Raw genomic sequence first — 22,090 nt, forward strand, 5'->3', positions numbered from 1 at the left:
GTTGGCTAAAATAAGCCTTCCTTTTCACAGATCACTTTTTTTATTCTTTTTCTAGACTTCCTTGCAAACTGTCAAACCCAATAGATGGTGTAGGATGGGGTGGTGGCCCGTCTCAGGAAGCTGCTATCTGACAGGGCCTCTCTAGTCTGCAATGATAATTGTATCTGTCAAGTAGGCACACAGCATCCCATCGCAAAGTCCAGCAAATTGGATGCTTGGGTACCCAGCATGCATCCTCTCATACTAGACGGATGTATTGTCCCTGTCAGTGGGTAACAGACACAAACACGGCAGAGTCCGTCTTCTCCAGTGTGCATATATGTCATTCATGGAGTGTAGAAGCTGAAATTTTAGTATCTGGGTTTGTTGTTTCTTCCTTTTAGTGTCAAAACCTGGAAAAATTTAATCGCCCTGGCGTGAAAGCATCAGCGTTTCTATGGCAATGTCAAGAAGGCAACTGGTGAAGATGGGCCAGAGGAGGTCAAGGCTGTTACTGCAGCAGAGCTTGTTACGGGCAGTGGCTGGACAGCAGCGAGCCAATTTCATGACGTCTCTTGATGTCTGTGGGTAAGTGTCGAACTGGCGGCTATGGAAGAGAGTGGAGAAGAAGGGAGCCGGAAGAAGGGCTCAGAACAGGGCCGCCTGCAAGTTCAAAGTGGACAGATGGATTTTAGGAACCTCCCAAATCTTGTCCTGAAAATCAAGACTCTGGGAGAACTGAGCAGGAGGGAGTGGAGGAACACCATGATTGCCTCTCCCTTTGAGACACAGCTTTCGAGCGTGGGCAAGACAGGCAGGCAATCTGCCAAGACTCTGAACATCACGCATTTTCCCAGATATTTCAGTTATCTGCCCTTCCATTTGTTTTAGTGTTATAGTATTTGGAAATTATGAACTCCAAAAAGTCCTGCGGGCTAGTCAGTGTTCAGTGCCCCTTCAGACACAATGACCCCCATCTTGGTTTGTTTCTGTTGGATTCAACACATATAAAGGATGCTCCCGCCCATTGCCATTTCTTATGAATGGATAAGATGGGAATAAGGGACAAGGATACTAAGACAATGCTACAACAGCTGAGCCTGATTGTTACAGGGCAGGCTCTTGAGGAATGAGAGTCTGGATGTATCATGGGAGGAGCTATCCAAGTGCCAATCATAAGCAGGATATATTCAAACAGAGCAAGAGCAAAGATTAAGCAGAGAGGGTCAGGGTCTCTCAACAGTCAGCCCTGAGAATACTAGAGGGAATATTCTGGAATATTCATCTGTCAGTGTATTTGTAGGAAGTATCTATTACAGGATAAGGAGAAAATAAAACTCGGTGGTAGTGTGCTTGTGTAACACACACAAGGCCCTAGGGTCATTTGTCAGTACACAACTAAAAGAGCTCTTGTGTGCCTGGCTCTATGCTGAATGGGAACCACCTACAAAGCATGTATCACCTGAGGATCGTACATGCAATAGGGAGGAGAGCTGTGAAAAGCCCTGTTTGCTCTGGAAAGAACTGGCCAGGGCATCTTCCTTAGACCAGCAGGACAGAGACGACTTCCTGGAAACAACTCCATGAACTTGATGGATGACTTGGAGGCCACTGGGCAAGGAGTGGGAGAGAGGCACAGGCTGGGGGATATTGCATGGCAGTCAGTGAAGCAAGAGAAACCCACTGTAAGAAAAAGACAAGATCCTTCATGTTTCATTAGCAGGTTAACATTTTATCTGAGCACCAAGGACTATTATTTAAGAATGCAGGCAGAGGAGGGAAATGATCATATTGGGGACTTTTATCATTGCTATGATGAAATACCTAACAAGAAGAAACTGAAGGGAGGATGGGGGTTCTTTTGGCTTACAGTTCAAAGGGAGACAGTCCATCATGGAGGGGAAATTATGATATATTGCCACCGATCGATCATATCGCAGCTGTAGTCAGAAAAGAAATAGAAATGTTGATTCTCACCTTGCTTTCTCCTTTCCTGTGGTGATATTCTGTTTGTGCTATAACAAATAAAGGTTGCCTGATGAGCAGAGTGTGGAGCTACCCACTAGTAGTTAGCCATACAGGCCAGGCAGTGGTGGCACACACCTTTAATCTCAGCACTCAGGAGACAGAGGCAGACGGATCTCTGTGAGTTCAAGGACACCCTGCGCTACACTAGATTGATTCAGTCTAAAAGAGGAACAGAGCCAGGCAGTGGTGTTTCACATCTTTAATCCCAGTACTTGGGAGTCCCACGCCTTTAATCCCAGCACTAGAGAGGTGAAGACAGGAAGGATATGACTGGGCAGACAGAGGAATATAAGGCAGGAGGAGACAGTAGCTCAGGATTCAATCCAGTGACTTGCAGAGACAGGATACCCAGTTCAGCCTGAGGAGTTCATAAAAGGTAAGAACTAGATTGGCTGCTCTGGTTCTCTGATCTTTCAGTTTCACCCCCTAATATCTGACTCTGAGTTTTTATTATTAAGACCATTAGAAATCATGCCACATTTTCCCCTTTTTTTATTTGAACAGGAAACCCCAGCTCAAGGAATAGTGCCATCCTTATACAAGATGTCTGCCAACCTCAGTTACCCTAATATGAAAGAAAGAAATCTCTTATATATATGGCCAGAGATCTGTCATAAGGATGATTTTAGAGATTATAAATTCCATTAATATCAGCCATTGCAATGATCTATATCACTTAACTCACGGTTTCACAAGTGTGTGAAGCTGCAGACATGGGCCAGGCGGGTGGCATTGGCACTGTGGACTGGGGAAGTGGCACTGGAGCTGGAGGAAGAAGTGGACAAGAGCCACCGAGGGAGCTAGCCTGACCTGTCATGGTGGCTGTCGATACCAGAAACTGCAGAGAAGAAAGAGCTGAAAGTGACATCCAGGGTTCCTCCATCTCAGGACAGAGAGAGGGGATATCTGAAGAGGAGTCAGGCACTTCTTATCACAAATCCCCAGATCTACTGTCCGCAGAGTCCCAGGCCCATGAGGTTTACAGAGCGACTCCAGCTCTGGAAGGGATGGTAGAATTAAGATGACCCACGCACTGCCCGTGCCTAGCTTGAGTTGTTGCATGGGATTTGACCAAGATTTGCTCCATCAGCAGACGAGATTGACGTGGGCCTCAGTTTATGTTTGGGTCCATGCTTCCTCCAGACATTAATTTGGGCTCTCTCTCTCTCTCTCTCTCTCTCTCTCTCTCTCTCTCTGTGTGTGTGTGTGTGTGTGTGTGTGTGTGTGTGTGTGTGCAAGAAATGTAAAAATTGTCAAAATATTTTAAATGGAGTTTCTTTCCTCAGCCCTAACCAAGAAATAAAACGAACAACAGTAAGAAGTTATGAAAGAATGGCTCTCACACATCACCACCTGGGAGCACGAGCCTGCACAATGGCCACAGCGGCCTCACACAAAAACATCTGCCCAGCAACTGTTCAAATCCAGACTAAGGGCACTCCTGTTGGCAATCACTCTGGCCCAAGGTTGCTATTTCAAAACATCTGCTGGAACCTTCCTCACATCTGTCTTTAAAGTCTACTTGCCCCTCAGCTTGGTTGAGGGTGCCCACAGCGTACCATGACACATGTCCCCATCTCAGCTCGCAGCTGTGCACGGTCCAATGCCCTGGTCTTCCCAGCTGGAGAATCTCTCTGATGTTTCTACATGGGACCCGTACATACTGCTCTGTTTTTTCTCACTGACCTTGGCTGTTGTGTCTTTGCCCTGAGAGGAACCTGGGCTGCAGACATCTCTCTGACACTGGCTCGGTGTTCTGGATGGATGCTCAGCAACGAGACCGCCAATCTTATGACAGTCCTCGCTCTGCTTCTTACAAAGCTCTATGCTTATTTCTGTAACTTTACCAATCTACAACCAAACACACACGAAGGTTTTCCTCACTCTCTTCCCAACCTTCATGATTACAGAATTTATAATGTTAGCCTTCAAGACTAAAAGCCATTACTTAGAAGTCCTTTCCACGAAAAAGCAATAAGAGGGGCTGGAGAGATGGCTCAGCTGTGAAGAGTACTGGCTGCTCTCCCAGAGGACACAAGTTCAGTTCCCAGCACCCCTGTCAGGTAGCTCACAACTGTAACACTAGTTCAAGGGGATCTAACACTTCTGGCCTCTGCAGGCACGCGTGCGCGCACACACACACACACAATTAAAATACAAAGTTGTCTTTAAATTTTTAAAAATAAGATGAAAAGATAACTATTATGAGATGAGATGACGGGTATACTAATAATGTGGTTATGGCAATGCCCTGACAATGTATAGAAGAAGCATACCTTAAATATACCAGTTTCATAGTCCACTTACAGCTCTGTAAAGCTGGGGAGGGGGAAGCACGTCAGTTAAGCTCCACAGAGAACATGCACCTCCTCGCCTCCCTGGAGAGTTGTTCCTGCCGCACAGCTTGTTAAAATTGTTACCAACATGGCGTCTGAGAACTCCATCTTTTCCAGACCTGGATAACATCTAATTTTCACAGTACTAACCCCAAAAAAGCTAGCAAAGGACCACAGCTAACACATCCCCCAACTTTGTGAGATGACAAACCAAAGTTCCAGGAATAGAAAGCGTCTCCTGGCCATTTGTTCCCCCGTCCGCTGACTCCACTAAAAAGCACTGACTCACTTAGCAAATATTGTGCAAGCTCCTTGGAACGCTTTCGGCTGTGCCAGACCCAGCTGCGGCCAAGACGCGATCTGCCCTCATAGGGTGTGCGTTCTTGAAGGGAAAGAAATAAATCAACAACACTAACTCTGGCAAGTACTGCAGGGAGGAGGGAGAAAGCGAAGGGAGGAGGGAAGAGGGGAGGGGGAGAGAGGAGGGAAGAGGGAGGAGGAAGGGAGGAGGGCAGACCTCCGAATGGTGTGGGCAGAAGAGCTAGCCTGCTGCTGGTTGGAGTCAGCTACAGGAAGAGGTGGACAGGGACGACTCCAGGCAGAGGAAGCAGGCAGTAAGGAGAGGTATGACCAAGCCTGTGCGTGTTGAGCAGCGGTGCCAGGAAAGCTGTGACCATGCAGGCTAATGTCATTTCGGTTTTCTGAGCTGTGCACCCATGATAGGGTTGCTGGGTAGTGCTGTAGTTACTAGCTCTTTTATGAACCCACGTGCTGTTTTCCATAACGGCTTGCCAATCTACAATCCCCATGGTGTCTGGCACCTTCTACCTTCACATCCTGCCCAGCACTTGTCAACCTGTCCGTGACATTAGCCTTCCTAAGAGACGTTACTTGAAGACTTTCAGGGCACACATCTGGAAAGGTAGCGACATGAACTGAGGGAACTCTTAGGAGCTGGAGATTTGGAGAAGTAGACAGCAGATAACAGCCCTGTGATTCAAGCCCTCCTAAGCTGCAGTATCTATTAGGGTGACGATGACCAAAAGCCAAAATGAGAACTGCTGGAAAGATGTGGGGTAAGGCGGCTCTGTACGCCATTGGCGGGAAGGTGAATCCGTCAGTGGAGCCACTGTGGGAAAAACGCTGAAGTGCCTTGGACTTCCAGACAACCATCGTTCCGATGACGTCGCTCTGTCAGCCCAAAGGGAAGGAGAGCGATGCCTCCAAAAGCTGTGTGCATGTGTGCACGTGCTCACCTCAGCACTGTTCCATGGCCTCCAAGGCTTGGGTTCAGTGGCCAAGACATGGAAGCACCCTCTGTCCATTAACATGAGAATGAATGAAGAGAATCTCCTGTGTCTATATAGTGGAATATTATTCAGCCATCTGAAAGAGCAGGATTTTGTTCTTCGTGATCATGCTGGTAAGCCCAGAGGACATACCTATGTGAAACGGGCAATATGGCAGCACCATATAAGGAGAGGCAGGAAGCAGAAGGCCGGCTGCCAAAGGCAGAGGCAGACAGAGGTATGGGAGCAGAGTTGGTGGTACAAGTGTCTGTAACCATGTGGAGTACACTGTGGAGATCCGCTGGGTATGGAGCCTGCCAGTCACAACACTGTAACACATGCTGAGCTTGCTAAGAGGGGTAATGTCTGTAGAAGTGGGCTCCCCGGGCTGGGGATGAAGATGAGCCAGAAGACATGTGTAACAGGAAGTCAGGTTCCTGGGATGAATGACAGCGACCAGTGCACAAGTCTGTACTCATTACTTTGTGTGCATGTGGTTTCTTGTATGTGGGCCATAATTTACAGTGTGGTTTACAACCAAGGGTTAGAGCCAGCAAGATGGCTCAGTGGGCAAAGGTGCTTGCTACCAAACTTGACACCCTGAGTTCAGTCTTCAGAACCTGCATGGTGGAAGGTAGAAATGACTCCTACAAGTTATCCCCTGACCATGAAACATGTGCTCCACACACACACACTCATACTCACACACACACTCACACACACCAATGTTGGGACTCCTCAGAGTGGAAAGGCTGTCACTGCAGGCCTTGAACAAGACAACAAAAAGCTCTGTGTTTCACTTGGACCTAACTGTGACTATACTGAAGACAGTTATCGGATGCAGGAGCCCTGTAACCCTAGCTGGGACATCCACATGAGAGATGCAGGGAGGGGTTGGTTCTCAACAGAAAGGGGTGTGAATGGTTCAGAATGGCAGACAGGGTGGGAACAAGAGAAAATCTCTTTGTTGTACATGGAGATTTCTCGTTCATTTCCCAGTCACCCAGACTTGAATAATCACACAGAACTATATTAATTACAACACTGCTTGACCAATAGCTTAGGTATATTCCTAGCTAGCTCTTACATCTTAAATTAACCCATTTTTATTGATTTGTGGATCACCACAAGGCTGTGGCCTACTGGTAACTTTCCACATCTTTCTCCTTTGGCAGCTATGTGGCATCTCCCTGACTCCGCCTTCTTTCCTCCTCTATCTCTACTTAGAATTTCTGCCTGGCTCTATTCTGCCCTGCCATAGGCCAAAGCAGCTTCTTTATTAACCAATGGTAATAAAACATATTCACATCATGCAGAGGGGAATCCCACATCACTTTGCAGGGCAAATGCTCTTTCTTCTACGTCAGTATTTCTCAAATCATCACAGCCAGTAGGATCTGGTGACACATTCTACACAGAATGTCAGTTCAGCACAGAATCTTAGGCAGCTGTCAGGCCTAGCTCAGGTCACAGCTGGCCACAGATGCTAGTGGGGAGGCTTCTCAGTGCTTCGTCTTACCTTTCCTCCCTATTGCCTTTCCCTCCAGCCCTTGAAAAGCTCTGCACTCCTTAGCTGAGAAAATTTTTTTTGGGGGGAGGGGGGTGCAGATAATCTTGCTGTCCAGCAACAGGAATGGCTTAAAACAGACTGTTGAACCATCTGGCAGCCTAGCAAAGCATCTAGATGCCACTCTTAGGTAGGGTCTGGCTGTCTTATGGATGATTGCAGACTCTTACTCCCCCTACTCCTCAGCTCTACACCCATAAAGTCAGCTGCTCTAGTGCTGCCTTAAATGCCCACTCTAGAGGCCTGTGGCCACGGGTGCAAGAGGATGTCACAACTTTTACTGTCTAGTCTCAGTGGATCACAGCCAACACCAGGTACTGAGGAAGAAAGCCCTCGTCGTCAGAACATGTGATTGACTAACTACTCCCTTCCTCCACCCCTCACCAGCCCCCACTTTCTCTCCCTCCACAGTAGAGTTGCTTTTCATTGTCTGGGGAAATTTCCTCCTAGTCAGGCTCAAAGCTCCAGTGTGTGCGCTAACGCTCCAGCGTGTGCACTAATGCTCCAGCGTGTGCGCTAACGCTCCAGCATGTGTGCTAATGCTCCAGGGGTTCGCTGCTGTCTCAGCCACTGCTGGCCTCACCTACACAATGGGTCATGGAGATTAGACAGGGAAGGCCCTTCCTGTGGGCTCTTCTCTGTGTTGTAGTATAGAACCTCCTTTACATGATACTGGGATTTACTGGGAACATGGGTGATGGAGAAAGAGACTAGCCAGCTGAAGAGGTAGCAGGCAGCAGGTGGGCACAAGACTGAGCTTTTCCTTATTTGCAATTTGGGGGGGTGGTCTCCGTAGATGGCCTCTTGGCACCAAGCATACCCTCCAAATCGTTTTCATATCTAACACCCAAGCTGACATGGGATTGCTACAGGACTTCCTCATATGAACTGTTCAGTGGTTTATATAAAGAGATTTCTGAAGGGAGAAAACCCTCTCTGCCACTCAATCCTGTGCTGCCCCCAATGCACCATCACAGTGAAATTTTCCCAGCATATTAACATTTATATACTGCAAAGGAAGGGGGCTCCTCATATGCCGGGGTTCTCCCAGCTCTGACCCTCTCCAAATGTTTTCAAATAGTAGGTGATACCAAGATGGAAAAAAATATTGACAAAAAAAAATAGACCGAAGTCCAGCTTCTCAGACCTTTGTGTCCTGCATGATAACAGCCAAAGGAAAAGGACATGAAGGTGAGATGTGTTGGGGGCCCTGAGGGAGTTGGAACGAGGGAGGGAGAGGGGTAGATATGATTAAAACATACTGTATTCATATATGAAATTGTCAAAGACTAAATAAAAAGATAAATGGGAACAAGGGCCAAGGAATTTGCTCAGCCATTCAAGTGCTTGCCACACAAGATAAGGACCTGAGTTTGGATGCACAGAAATCACGTTAAAGAACAAACAAGCAAAACCAGGGTCTTAGCAACCGTGAGATGGGAGGCAGAGATGGACAGATCCCCAGAATCAGCCAGCTTGGCCTGTGTGGGGACGCTCCAAGCCGATGAGAGAACCTGTCCTGAAGATGGGAGGCACTTGAAGACCAGCACCCAAGGCTGTCTCCTAACCTCCGTGTGCATTCACTAGACACACACACAGAGAGAAACAGACACACACACAAAAGAAACAGACTCGTTCTTACATGAGAATTAAATTCCTCATCACCTGAACCATAGCAACGAGCTCAGAAACACAGGGGAAGTTTTTGTTTGTTAGTTGGTTGGTTGGTTGGTTTGGGCTTGGTTTTTGCTCTTTTTTCCACTAGAAGACAGACTTATGGAAACTATTTTGCCAACTTTTCCTTAATGTTTTAAATTTTACTGTATTCCTGGGAAGGGACAGTCCTGTGGGTTTTAACAAGGGCACAGTTTATCCACCACCTCCACGGCACCGTGTGTGCCTCGCAGACCTGTCATCAGTCTTCTCCCCGGACCGTTTGGGATCAGCTCTTCTCACTCACCCCCACCTTGCCCCTGTTTGCCCAGAACTATCGATCTGCCTTTTCTAGAATGTCACCTAAATGAAGCCGCACAGCCAATGGCCTTTTGAGCCTGACTCATAGGTTCATGACTTATCAAAGCCCTTTTGAGACTGATGCTTTTGTTCACGTATGTAAGATGGATTATTCTAATTCACCCACTGGATATGGGAGATATTGACAGTTGGAGGAGATTGCATATAAGCCTTCTAAACATTTCTGCTTGAGGGTTTTTGTTTTGTTTTGTTGAGACAGACTTGGGCCTTGAACTTCTGGGGTTATAGATAGGCATTTCCATGTCCAGTTTGTGTGGCACTGGGATCGAAGCCTTGACCTCAAGCACACCAAGCAAACCCTCTTCTACCCGCTGAGCTGACCCCAGACTATATGCACGGAATTTTTAAAATGAAAATACAAGACTTTATTTCTCTTGAACAAATATAAAATGGGAGACTTGGTCATATAGAAAAAGTTATATCAATTAAGACTAATAAGAAAATGTCTACTGTTTCCTGTGAACGTGGCAGCCTTCACCCTTGTACCTGCGACATGGGAGCTTTCCAGCTGCCCCCATCCTCTTTAGTGGTCACTGTTGTCATTTTTGTTGAGTTTGAAAAGGTCTGTCATCCTTCTAAACTGTATTTCCAGTCATCTTAGCTGCTCTCCAGACAGGAAAAGGGGATGGAAAATGGGCATGTGGCCTGTGCTCGCAGAGGCCACCCTACAATTTAATGCGTGTCACTGGCTAGTGTTAACCACAAGACTTCATGGAAACATCGCAGTGTTCTTAACAGAATACATCACCACCTCATGCAACTGGGGATCTCTGGGTGTAAAAGAGAAGGATGGGCAGGGAGGCAGCTCCTTACCACACAGGGAGCCCAGCTCCCCATCCACACCTTTGGATGGCCTCTTCTTCAGCTGTGACTGCACCAGCCCTCACTAAGTTCATAAGGTCACACCACTTTTATGCTTAAAATGACATAACACACATCACTCCTATGCTTAAAGTGCCGTAATGCACACATGTTCCTTGAGCGTTCCCAGCCCTTCCTGGGACGAAGCACAATTCTTACCAGTACTTCCTCTGATGGTTGTCCTCTAGCCTTGCGGTTGTCCTTTCTCTTCTCTTCCAAAGGCCTGTGTGTTCAAGGCTTGGTTCCAACATGGCTCTGTTGGGAGACAGCAGACCTTTTAGGAATTGGATTTATAGTATATGTATAGAGGAGGTTTTCAGTCATTGTGTGTGTTCAGAGGGGATAGTAGGATGCTAAACCCTTTGTGTCTCTTTCATGATGTCCCAGCCATGAGAGAAATATTTTTGACAGGCCAGATGTGTAGCATGATTAATAAAAACCAGAGACAGTTAGTGGAATTCTGAAGATCAGAAAAGCAAAGCAACCAGACATGGGCTCTTACCTCTACCTCAGATCATCCATATTCCCAAATTTTGCTTGGGTCCGCATAAGATTATCAGTGCCCCCAATCAGCAGGAAGTATAGGTAGGATGAATATAATCCAAAAAAATAGATTATGGATGCTTGTCTTTGTTTAGAGTGTTGGTTACAAGTTGTTATGGATAATAGTCAGGAGAAAAGGTAAACAAAGGAGATTAGATTCAGAGTTCTTGATTTGAATAAAAAGGGAAATACTATGGGATAACACTCTTGAACACTGTGAAGATTTGTCACTCATATTAGTTTAATAAAATGCTGATTGGCTAGTAGCCAGGCAGGAAGTACAGGTGGGGTGACAAGACTAGCAGAAGTCTCAGAAGAGGAAGGCAGAGTCAGTCACCAGCCAGACACAGAGGAAGTCAGATAAGAATACCTCACTGAGAAAAGGTACCAAGCCACATGGCTAAACATAGACAAGAATAATGGGTTAATTTAAGTTGTAGTTTAAATTTAAGAGCTAGTTAATAATAAGCCTGAGCTAATAGGCCAAACAGTTTATAATTAATATAAGCCTCTGTGTGTTTCTTTGGGACTGAATGGCTGTGGGACCAGGTGGGACAGAAACTTCCATCTACATACATGCTCCCATCTGCTATCTCTCCCTTGCCCCAACACAGACCTAAGAGCAATTGCTCTACTTGACTGCAGGCTGAATCCTCAAAATCTACAAGTCAAAAGAAGCCTTCTCTTTATAAACCAGTTATCTGAAATTGACTAACAGGATTCAGATATGCTCTGGCTTCTGAGCATTTTCCATACCACTCACTCAGCCAGGAAGTTCTTCCTCTGCAGTCTCTCTGCTGTTCTTCCATCCACACAAGTGTGCACACAAAAATGCCTGTGTCAGACAGGCCCCCTTCCTATACAAAGATTTACTGTTTAAATTGTGTGTGTGTGTGCACACACACGTGTCTGTATGGGTATGTAAAGATATGAAGGCAGGTACCCAAGGAGGTCAGAAGAGGGCATCAGGATTCCTACAGCTGGAGTTACAAGAGGGTATAAGCCTCCTAACATAGGTGCTGGGAACTGAACTCAGATCCTCTGTAAGAGCAGTCTGTGATCTTAACCACTGGGACATCTCTCCAGCACCCCCTCTTACATAAAATCTTACTGAAAAGTCACGATCACACCCTCTATCCTGCTCAACTGCTACAGCGCCTACCATCAAATATTGCACCACGTATGTTTTTATTAATAACTTATATCCTGCCCCTAGTGGGCAAGAAGTCAGGAACTTGATTTGTTCCCTTCCAGGGTGGGATCTGGCAGTCAACACACACACATATGCACACACATGTACACCTACATGTATGTACACGCACACACACATACACACATGATGAAGAGAGGAAGGCCTTTGCAAGGACTCACAGAAAGAAATCAAACTGTGACATTTCTCCCTTCCTTTAGGACCCCTTGTCTCCTTCCCTTTCCTGCCTGAGCATGCAGGATCCCATAGATCTACTCCTATAGCCTGGATGGTTGAGACAGGAAAGCAGACACCATGTCCCTGACTGCTTATGGCAAGCTCTGAAAAGAGGGGTCAGGTCTCAGTTTCCATCAGCTGTATGCCATAGACAAGGGCTGAGGGGAGGAGCTGGAACTTGGAGGGCATGAGAGGCAGAAATGATGTCAGGTGAGCGGACTTGTGACAACAAACAGACCGGATCCGTGTTGCAAGACCCCAGCCTGCACCACCCAAGTCTATGGATGAGCCATGCACGGTTGCCGTACCAGTACCCCCCAAGTCTATGGATGAGCCATGCACGGTTGCCGTACCAGTACCCCCCAAGTCTATGGATGAGCCATGCACGGTTGCCGTACCAGTACCTCCCAAGTCTATGGATGAGCCATGCACGGTTGCCGTACCAGTACCCCCCAAGTCTATGGATGAGCCATGCATGGTTGCCGTACCAGTACCTCCCAAGTCTATGACTGTGCCATGCATAGCACCACATACTGGCTGCTTCAACACGGGAAGCCACGTGCTCATAACCCTAGAAACTACATATCTTTTCTCAAAGACAAATTGAAAAAATAATAATGATAATAATTAAAGCTAGGCTCAGAGGGCCATGCCTACCAAGAGGCTGAGGTGGGAGGGTCACTAAGCTCAGCAGTTCAAGGCAAGCCTGGCCAACCTAAGGCCCCTCCCAGCATCTCAAAGGATAAGCAATTAATTAAAAATAAAACCCCGCATTTCCTGAGAGTGTAGTTCAGTGATATAGTATGTACTGAGCATGTGCCAGCTCCCAGGTTCAATACAGAGCTCTAAAAGTATCTTCACTAACGAATCGGTTAATCCTTCAAGAGGATGTAATTAGCAGAGCCACTCTTTGTCAATCAAATAATGTATTTTCCACTGGCTGAGAAAAACTGCATGCTTTGAAGCCACTCTCTCCTCTCCTCGGGCAAGGAGGCCCCTGCAATGCTAGGCTGCATGTTTATCTCTTAACTCAGCTGCTGTTTTATCAGCAGAGTTTACTCACCCTCGTTCAGCATGAGCAGAGCTTGCTCTGACGTCAAACACATGTCTGTGGTTTTCTTGTTCTGTCTGGAAACACCATCCTGGACTGGCTGGTTTGATTTGCTCACAACCAGGGAAGTTAGAGAAGACAGAAGTGTGGCCATTTCTGGAATATCCTCTATCATCAAGAGACATCAGAATGGACTCCAGAGAAGGACCCTGTGTGAATTCTCAGACATGAGAGCTATATCCCAGGCTTTCTTGTTTTGGCCACCCACCAGCTTCCAAATCATGGCATGGAGGCTTATTAGTTTCGAATGCTCGACCTAGCTTAGGCTTATTTCTGGCTAGCTTTTTTTTTTTTCTCTAACCTAAATTAACCTATTTCTTTTTATGTACCTTCACCTCAAAGCTTTTTACTTTTCTTCCCTTCTGTTTATCTTCCTTTCACTGTTCCTCATGTCTGGCCAACAGCTGGCTGCCTGACTTCTTGCCACAGGCATATCCCACACCCCCTCGTTCTCTTCTTCTTCTCTTCTTTCATTCTTTTTCAACCTAGATTTCTCCTATTTATTCTCTCTGCCGGCTAGCCCCACCTATCCCTCTCCTGCCTAGCTATTGGCCATTCAGATTTTTATTAGATCAATCAGGTAGGCAAGGTGAAACAGGAACACATCTTTTCATAATTAAACAAATGCAGTATAAACAAATGTCACACACCTTTACACAGTTAAATAGTCTGCAGCGTAAACAAATGTCACACACCTTTACACAGTTAAATAGTCTGCAGCGTAAACAAATGTAACACATCTTTACACAGTTAAGGCAATAGTGCTCGAAAGAGCTCAGAACCTCTTACAACACAAATCACTTTCTATCTGAGTTCCAGAGGGACTGAGGGGACAATCCAAAGTCTGTGAGAGGCTCTGAGGGGAACCAGAAGATGAAAGGCTATGGTTCAAATGTGTGTCTCTGCACCTCGTGCTTGCCATACCCGCAGAGACTGGTAGAGGGAGTCAGGTTCCCTGGAGCTGGAGTTACAGAGAGTTCGGAATCAAATCAGGGTCCTCTGGAAGAACATTCAGTGTTCTTAACCACTGAGACATCCCTCCAATCCCCCATTAATATATTTTAAACTTGATTACAAGTTAAAAAAAATTAGACATGGTGGCTTAAATAAAATATATTATAAAATTGAAAAAGGAGAAATGCTTTGGCTTGATTCCTAACCAAAGTCACCCTCATGAACACAATAATTACCAGCTACCATATTATCCAGACATCTACCAGTTAACTGAGACAGCATCCAGAGAGATTACCAAATTAACACATATTTGGTTTCTTTTCATATGTGTGATTTGTGTATGCATGAATGTTTATGTATGTGTGTGTATTTGCCTCTGTCTGTGTAGCTGTATGTCTGTGTGGGGGTGTATACGTGTGTGGTGCCTATGGAGGCCAGAAGAAGGCACTGGACTCCCAGGAGCTGGAGTACCAGCAGTTATGAGCCCCTTGATGTGGGGTGAGGGGAGCTGAACTCAGCCTCCGCAAGAGCAGCCTCACTGATTGCTGAGTCATCTCTCGAGCCCATCTTAAGTTTGGCTGTGAGTCTCAGAATGTTCTGTGCAGGAGGTAGGCCGTGATGAGCAATGTTCTCATAAACGATTATTCTGGAGACTGGGAAAAAACAGTGAGACCACATTGTAGCAAGGTGGCAACTGCTCTCCACGCTTCCGTGTCCTTCTGGAACCAGAGCCCGCCATCATGTGAAAAGAGCACCTTTGCAGTTGCTGATAACCAAGTTAAGACAGGCCGTGCTGAGAGAGGGTGAGTCTTCACCCCGACACTGCTAAGTGTCCTTCTCAGAATAAAGGAATCTGGATAGAAAGAGACGGAGAAACAAGGAAAATCCTGTGTGACAATGGTGGCAGAGACAGCAGTGACAGAAATTTAATTCAGAGAGAGCTTCAGGCTGCTGCAGTCACTGGAAGGCGGGATGAACTGGGGTGGATGTTGTCTCGGAGCCTGCAGAAGAAGCCGACCCTGCAGGCACCTTCATTTTTATCTTCTGACTTCCTGAACTGTGAGAGCTGTTTTCAGCCTCCCCAATTTATGGTTCATTTTTGCAGCAGCCCTGATGAAATAAAATAGCACAGTTTATGGGCGATGGTAAGTGCTAAGGAGAAAACCAGAAGCACAGAGCGGAGAAGGCCACCATGGTGGGTTAGTGAGAGATACTCCATGGTAATGTAACCCAGAGGGTCAAAGACTGAAGGAATGGCTGGGCAGACGGCTCAACGGGTAAAGGCTTGCCATGCAAGCATGGGGCCCTGAGTGCAAATGCCCAGAACCCACTCGAAAACTGAACACACAGCACAGACATCTGCAATCCCAGGACTCTGCTGTGATGGAGACAGGAGCATCTCCAGGGTCAGCTAGCCTAGAGCTTGAAGCTGGAAAAACAATAGAGGGATTCTGCCTCAAACAAGGTGCCAGGTAAGGACCAATGCCCAACGTTGTCATCTAACTCCTAAATGCACACGTGGCGTGGGCACACCTGCATTCATACATATATATGTGCACACACATCCTACAGGTGCCAGGGAATAAAGAAGGTGCAATGGTATAAAATAATATCTCGTAGAAAAACTGTTCCAGGCATAAGAAAAACCCATGCAATGACTCTGAGTTGGGGACCTCATATTCGGGGTCTATCAAGGAAGCTGGGGTGGTTGGACTGGAAGGACATAGGCCAGCAGAAAGAAATGGATGAGCCCCAAGGGGTCATGGGAAACCAACTCATGGACTATTGTGGCATCTGCCATCACTCTCAGAGAGGAAGGGGGGAGACTTTTGGAGAGCTGGAACAGGGGGCAAAGCACGTGCGTGACCAGATCCGGAGGGGTTTTTATCAGGTCTCTACTTCCTGGGAATATTCCGAACAGGGCAGGACGGAAGTGGGTAAGCAGATGGTGGCTCAGAGCATGGTACCTGCTCCAGGGTCTTTGTGGTCAGACTCAGGACGCTTTTGTAAATGTGTCCACTGAAACTGTGGGTCAGATGCAGAGAGTATGAGTGGGGAGGGGAAGCCAGGGTGGCTCCTGGGCGCTTTGCCAGAGGTCTTGGAAGGACAGCCTTTACTGAGAAGGTGTGCAGAGGGGGCCTCAGGATCACTGGGGCCGTGAAGCCAGGGTGGCTCCTGAGCACTTTGCCGGAGGACTTGGAAGGACAGCCTTTACTGAGAAGGTGTGCAGAGGATCACTGGGGATCACTCAGGATCACTGGGGCCGTGGAGCATTCATCTACTCTTTAGACGTAAGTGAGGTGATTCTCTAGGCAGCTGGGCACTGGAAGCAACTTGTCTGTTGCTTTGATGAGGGTTAGAATCACCACGGAAACAAACCTTTGACCCTGTCTCTATGAGGGATTGATTGTCTAGATTGGGGTGACTGAGTCACGCAGATCTGTTCTAAATGTGAATGGTACCATCCTCACGGGCTGGGATCTGAGACTCAGTGAGAATCAGAAAGCCAGCTCAGAGAAGCCTCCACTGCTGTTTCCTGATGGCAGATACAGTGTGGCCAGCCACCTTGCGTTCCTTCAGCCACGCTTTCTCCACTAGCATGGACTGTGTCTCCTTAACCTGTGAGCCAAGCCTTAAGTGGCTTAAGGTATCAGGTTGTCGGTTACTGCCTTGCAGCCATGAGAAAAGCAGCTCACGCAGGCACACAAGGAGCTCGCAGACGGCACAGAAGAAGAGTCTCGTTTGGAACTTAACGGAAGATGGATGACATTCCATGTCTACTCGTTTGTGACACCCTGCACAGTGCTTCTGCACTCCCTGAAGAAGGGACATGCAGTCTGGTAGTGCAGTGATGTGATCTGACCCTTACCTGTGACATACCTTCACTCTTCCCATGGGAAGAATAATAGAATTGGGTCAGTGTTTGTGATTGGGTTTGATACTTATAAGCTTTCTGAAAAAAAAAAAACCTACTGAATAAAGTCAACCACAGAAACAGGAAACTCTTTTAAAAGGTGGAGTGTGAGGTGTCTTTAAGTTCCTCTTATGACCATCATTACCTGGGGACCCGTGAAAAGACTGCATATGATATCAGGCTCTATGGGACTCTAAAGCATATGCTCTTTCTCAAACGTTTTTAATATTTGTTTGTTGTATAGCAACATGAGTGAGGAGGTCAGAGGACAACTTGCAAGAGTCATTCTTTCTTCTCCCATGTGGGTTCCAGGACCCGCACTCAGATCCTCAGCAAGCACCCTTAGTTGGTAGCACACTCACCTTATCTGATACACACTCCACCTCATCTGATACACACTCCACCTCATCTGATACACACTCACCTCATCTGATACACGCTCCACCTCATCAGATACACACTCACCTCATCTGAAACACGCTCCACCTCATCTGATACACACTCACCTCATCTGATACACACTCACCTCATCTGATACACGCTCCACCTCATCTGATACATACTCCACCTCATCTGATACACACTCACCTCATCTGATACACACTCACCTCATCTGATACACACTCACCTCATCTGATACACGCTCCACCTCATCTGATACACGCTCACCTCATCTGATACACACTCACCTCATCTGATACACACTCACCTCATCTGATACACACTCACCTCATCTGATACACACTCACCTCATCTGATACACACTCACCTCATCTGATACACACTCACCTCATGTGATACACACTCACCTCATCTGATACACACTCACCTCATCTGATACACGCTCCACCTCATCTGATACACGTTCCACCTCATCTGATACACACTCACCTCATCTGATACACACTCACCTCATCTGATACACACTCACCTCATCTGATACACACTCACCTCATCTGATACACACTCACCTCATCTGATACACGTTCCACCTCATCTGATACACACTCACCTCAACTGATACACACTCACCTCATCTGATACACGCTCACCTCATCTGATACACGCTCACCTCATCTGATACATGCTCACCAGCCCTGGGACAGAAGCTGTCGCATGACTTTTTCTGAAGAGACAGGAACAAAGGTCTACTTGCCCCAAAAAGGGCCCCAGTGACAGACCAAAGACACAATCCCTCCCAAGTCTAACTCGGTGCACCAGTGTGTGTATGAAGTTTCCTTCGGGAACATGGGGGATGGGTTCCTTATGTTTCTTCCACAAGAGCAAGGGCGACTCTGTAACCACACCCCAAAAAAGCCCACCTCAGGTGAAGGACAGGCTCCTGAGTGCTGCACCGAAGGAAGCAAGGAGCTCCCTGAAACCTGCACAGAGTCTCTTTCTCCCCAGCCGCTCTTCACTGCTTACATCCCTCCGTGGGCAGCTGGGGCAAGGGCTTGCGGTCTTGTGTCTTCCTTGTGTTTTGGGAGCCTCCACTTTCCTCCACTACGGAAAGTTTCAATCTGGTGAAAATGATTAGCTAACTTCAGCCCCAAGAGGCTTTCTTCCCCCAGAGTCATTGAATATTTTAAATATTTCAAGAACAACTTGTATGTGTTCAGCTGTACATAAAAGATGCATGAGTTTCCTCAGGAAAACACAGTCTCTCTGAGAAAAATGACAGAAGCCCAAAGTCCATACGCACATCAGCAAAAAAGCCATTGACTGGGTAGATATGAGGACGCTGAACACAGGCAGGAAGGCACAGGCGTTCTGAGGAAAGAGTATCTGTCACAGTTAGGACTAACACAAGCCTAGCAGCGATAGGGCAGACTGATGGGCCCTGTCCAGGTGTGTGTAGTCTAATTCCCAGAACCTGAGAAGGTGTCACTTTTATGGCCATGGCAACTTTGGGGCAATGTTTGAGAAAAGGGGAATTCTGACCTTATGGATCTTTAAAGACAAGAACAAGGGTTCTGGATAGGTGGTTCAGGGGTTAGGAGCACACGCCACTTGTCAGAGGACCCGAGTTCTATTCCCAGCACCCATGTCAGGCAGCTCACAACCACCTGTGCTCCAGGGGATCCAGAACCCTCTTCTGGCCTCAGTATACACTGGTTCGTGTGCACATGTATGTAGAAACACATGTAAAATTAAATATATATATATTCTGGAAAGGCAGACAAAAGAGTCCATCAGGAAGATGGGAAGACAGAAGAACTGGGAGCCTTTGGAACATAAGGATCGCTTACCGTGTTATTACTGTTTTGAAGATGGGAAGAAGATGCCATTAGCTGAGTGACACAAGATGACTCTGAAAACCTGGAATAGTCCTCAAACAGCCATCAAGAAAATGACCCTTCTGTCTTAAAATTGCAAAGAACTGAATTTTCCAAGATCCCAAAAGGTCCTGGAAACAAAATTGCCTTTGGGTCTCCTGAGAAAGAATATACCCCTACTGGTATCTAGATCTCAGCCCAGCAAATCACATTTAAGACTTTTGACCCACAAAACTGTGCGATAATAGACTCCTATCATTGAATTTGAGGTAATGTATTAGAACAGAGAGAAAACTATATCTGTGGGCACAGTCCCCAGAGTCTGCCTAGGGAGCCTCAGTCATTATGTCTATTGTTTTACCCTGCAGCCCACTGGGGACACTGGGAAGCATGGCTACCATTAGCCACCCCCTTCTGGGAAGCCTGTAAACTGGTCAGAACCCACTCCTCCAGCAAACAAGGGAAGGACCTGACCTAAGCCAACCAAAGCAGTGCAACAAACACCTAGAAAACAACCTGGGAGCCATACCCTATTGCAGTGGACAGAGCAGTTAAATCCTCTATTTGACACCAAGAGTCAAGAGAGAGATGGCTGTTGGAGAAAGAGACATGCAGAGGAAAAGGTCTTAAAAGCAAAAGCCATTCAAAGGCTAACAGAAAGCTTGAGTCCAATGCACAAAAGAAACTCAGACGTTTTTTAAAGGAGGAAGGAAGAAATGGAACACGGGCAGATGAAACTTGATAGGAGAGTTTGCCACAATGGCAGAACATCCACCATTGTAATATAGAAATGGAATAAATCCTCCCCAATGCTGAGAGGGCATGAGAACACAGGATTGAATAAACCTGTTGAGCGAGAACAAAGATGTAGGCTCCAGGAAGCCTTCTGGGAAGTTCCCCTGTTGTAAGGAAGCTGCTTGTTTGTTTCCCAGCTGCTCAGCCCCAAAATAATCATACAGAAACGATATTATTTGCAATACTGTTTGGCCAATAGCTTAAGCATATTTCTGGCTAACTCATATCTTAAATTAACCCATCTTCATTAATCTGTGTATTGCCACGAGGCTGTGGCTTACCGGGTAAAGTTCCAGTATCTGTCTCCAGTGGGGCTATATGGCTTCTCACTGACTTCTCCCTTCTTTCTCCCAGCATTCAGTTTAGTTTCCCCCCACCTACCTCTATTCCCTTGCACAGGCCCGAGACAGTTTCTTTATTAACCAATGAAATTCACAGCATACAGATTGGAATTCCACACCATTCCCCATTCTTTGCATCTCCATGCCGAGCTTCCCCTTCCCTGGTTGAGATGCTCAAGCAGCTCCCAGGTTCACAGGACCCTGCTGAGGATAGCTGACTAGTGGTGCTGAATTAAAAGATATTTACTCTCTTCTGTTCTGAGAAGAGTTGGACCCCTGTGTAGGTCACTGCCTCTTGTCTACTAGGTTATTCATTGAGAAGCCACCTGTGATTCTCCAGAAACCACTCTGCTAGCCAGTCACAGCCAATGTCACCCACACAGAAAAAGTTAGATTTAAAAAACAGGAAAGAACTTCCTTAATCCAATCAAACATATCCTTTGTCAACTATAACTATTGTAACTATATTCTGGAACCACTTTCAAACATCTCATGGTGTCAGTCCTTTCTCCTTTCCTAAACTATGAATATTGGGACTGGAGAGATGGCTCCATGGTTAAGAGCACTAGCTGCTCCTGCAGAGGACCTGGGTTCTAGTCCCAGCACCCACATCACTCACAACTGTCTCTAACTCCACTTCTAGGGATCCAACACCTGGTTTTCTCTGGTACTGCTTGCATGTGATGAATCAATACACATGCAGGTAAAGCACCCTAACACATAAAATAAAAATAAATAAATCATTTTAAAGAATACACTATCAATTTGGGGAAAGGAAATTTCATATTTATATTTACATATAGTTATTTTCATAAAAGGTGTGTGACGGTCCACTGCTTTGGGGACTCACAACAAAATGATGTTTCAGGAAAAGAGGGATCAGATTCTTGTAACATGATCACAGACCATCTTGCTTCCTTTCTACCATGAAATTCTATCTACCTTGGCCATTCATGAAAGAACCTGCTGTGGAATGATTTAATAGTGAAAATACCTTTCTACCCACAGTCAACACTTGGAAATACTATCCTCAGATAAAACAGATGGAGAGACTCAGGAAGACATGCTCTTGGTCTCCTTGTCTCTCTTTTAAGATGGTGATAAAAACAGCTACCATCTTTGCTGAACAGTCGAGTCCCAAACAATGTATCCACATGACAGTCAACCTCCACAAAAACACTTGAGAAAGGCAACACTGACTGTGTTACTTTGTACACAGTGAGCTAGGGCTCAGAAGGATTAGACCACCTAGTGGTTCTCAACCTAACACTGCGATCTTTAATACAGTTTCTTGTGTAGTGGTGACCCCCAACCATAACATTATTTTGTTGCTACTCCATAACTATAAATAATCTTGCTACTGTTATAAATTATAATGTAGATATATATCTGATATGTGGGACAACTAAAATGCAATCCCTGTGAATGGGTCATTTGACCCCTAAAGAGGTCATGGCCCCTAGGTTGAGGACCACTGACTTAGCCAAAAGTTCTGCAGGGCTGATTCTATCGTCCGTACTCCTTCTTTGTGTCCATCTTTTATTTTTTTATTTTCTTTATTTTTATGTTTCCTTTTCTCTTTTTCCTTTCAAGAGTGAAACCAAGCTGGCCTAAACATCTCAGTGAGCAGGATTCC

This window comes from Microtus oregoni, unplaced genomic scaffold (genome assembly GCF_018167655.1).
Source record: "Microtus oregoni isolate MIOR12 unplaced genomic scaffold, Mior012 000047F_ref0000412, whole genome shotgun sequence".
Taxonomy (NCBI): Eukaryota; Metazoa; Chordata; class Mammalia; order Rodentia; family Cricetidae; genus Microtus; species Microtus oregoni.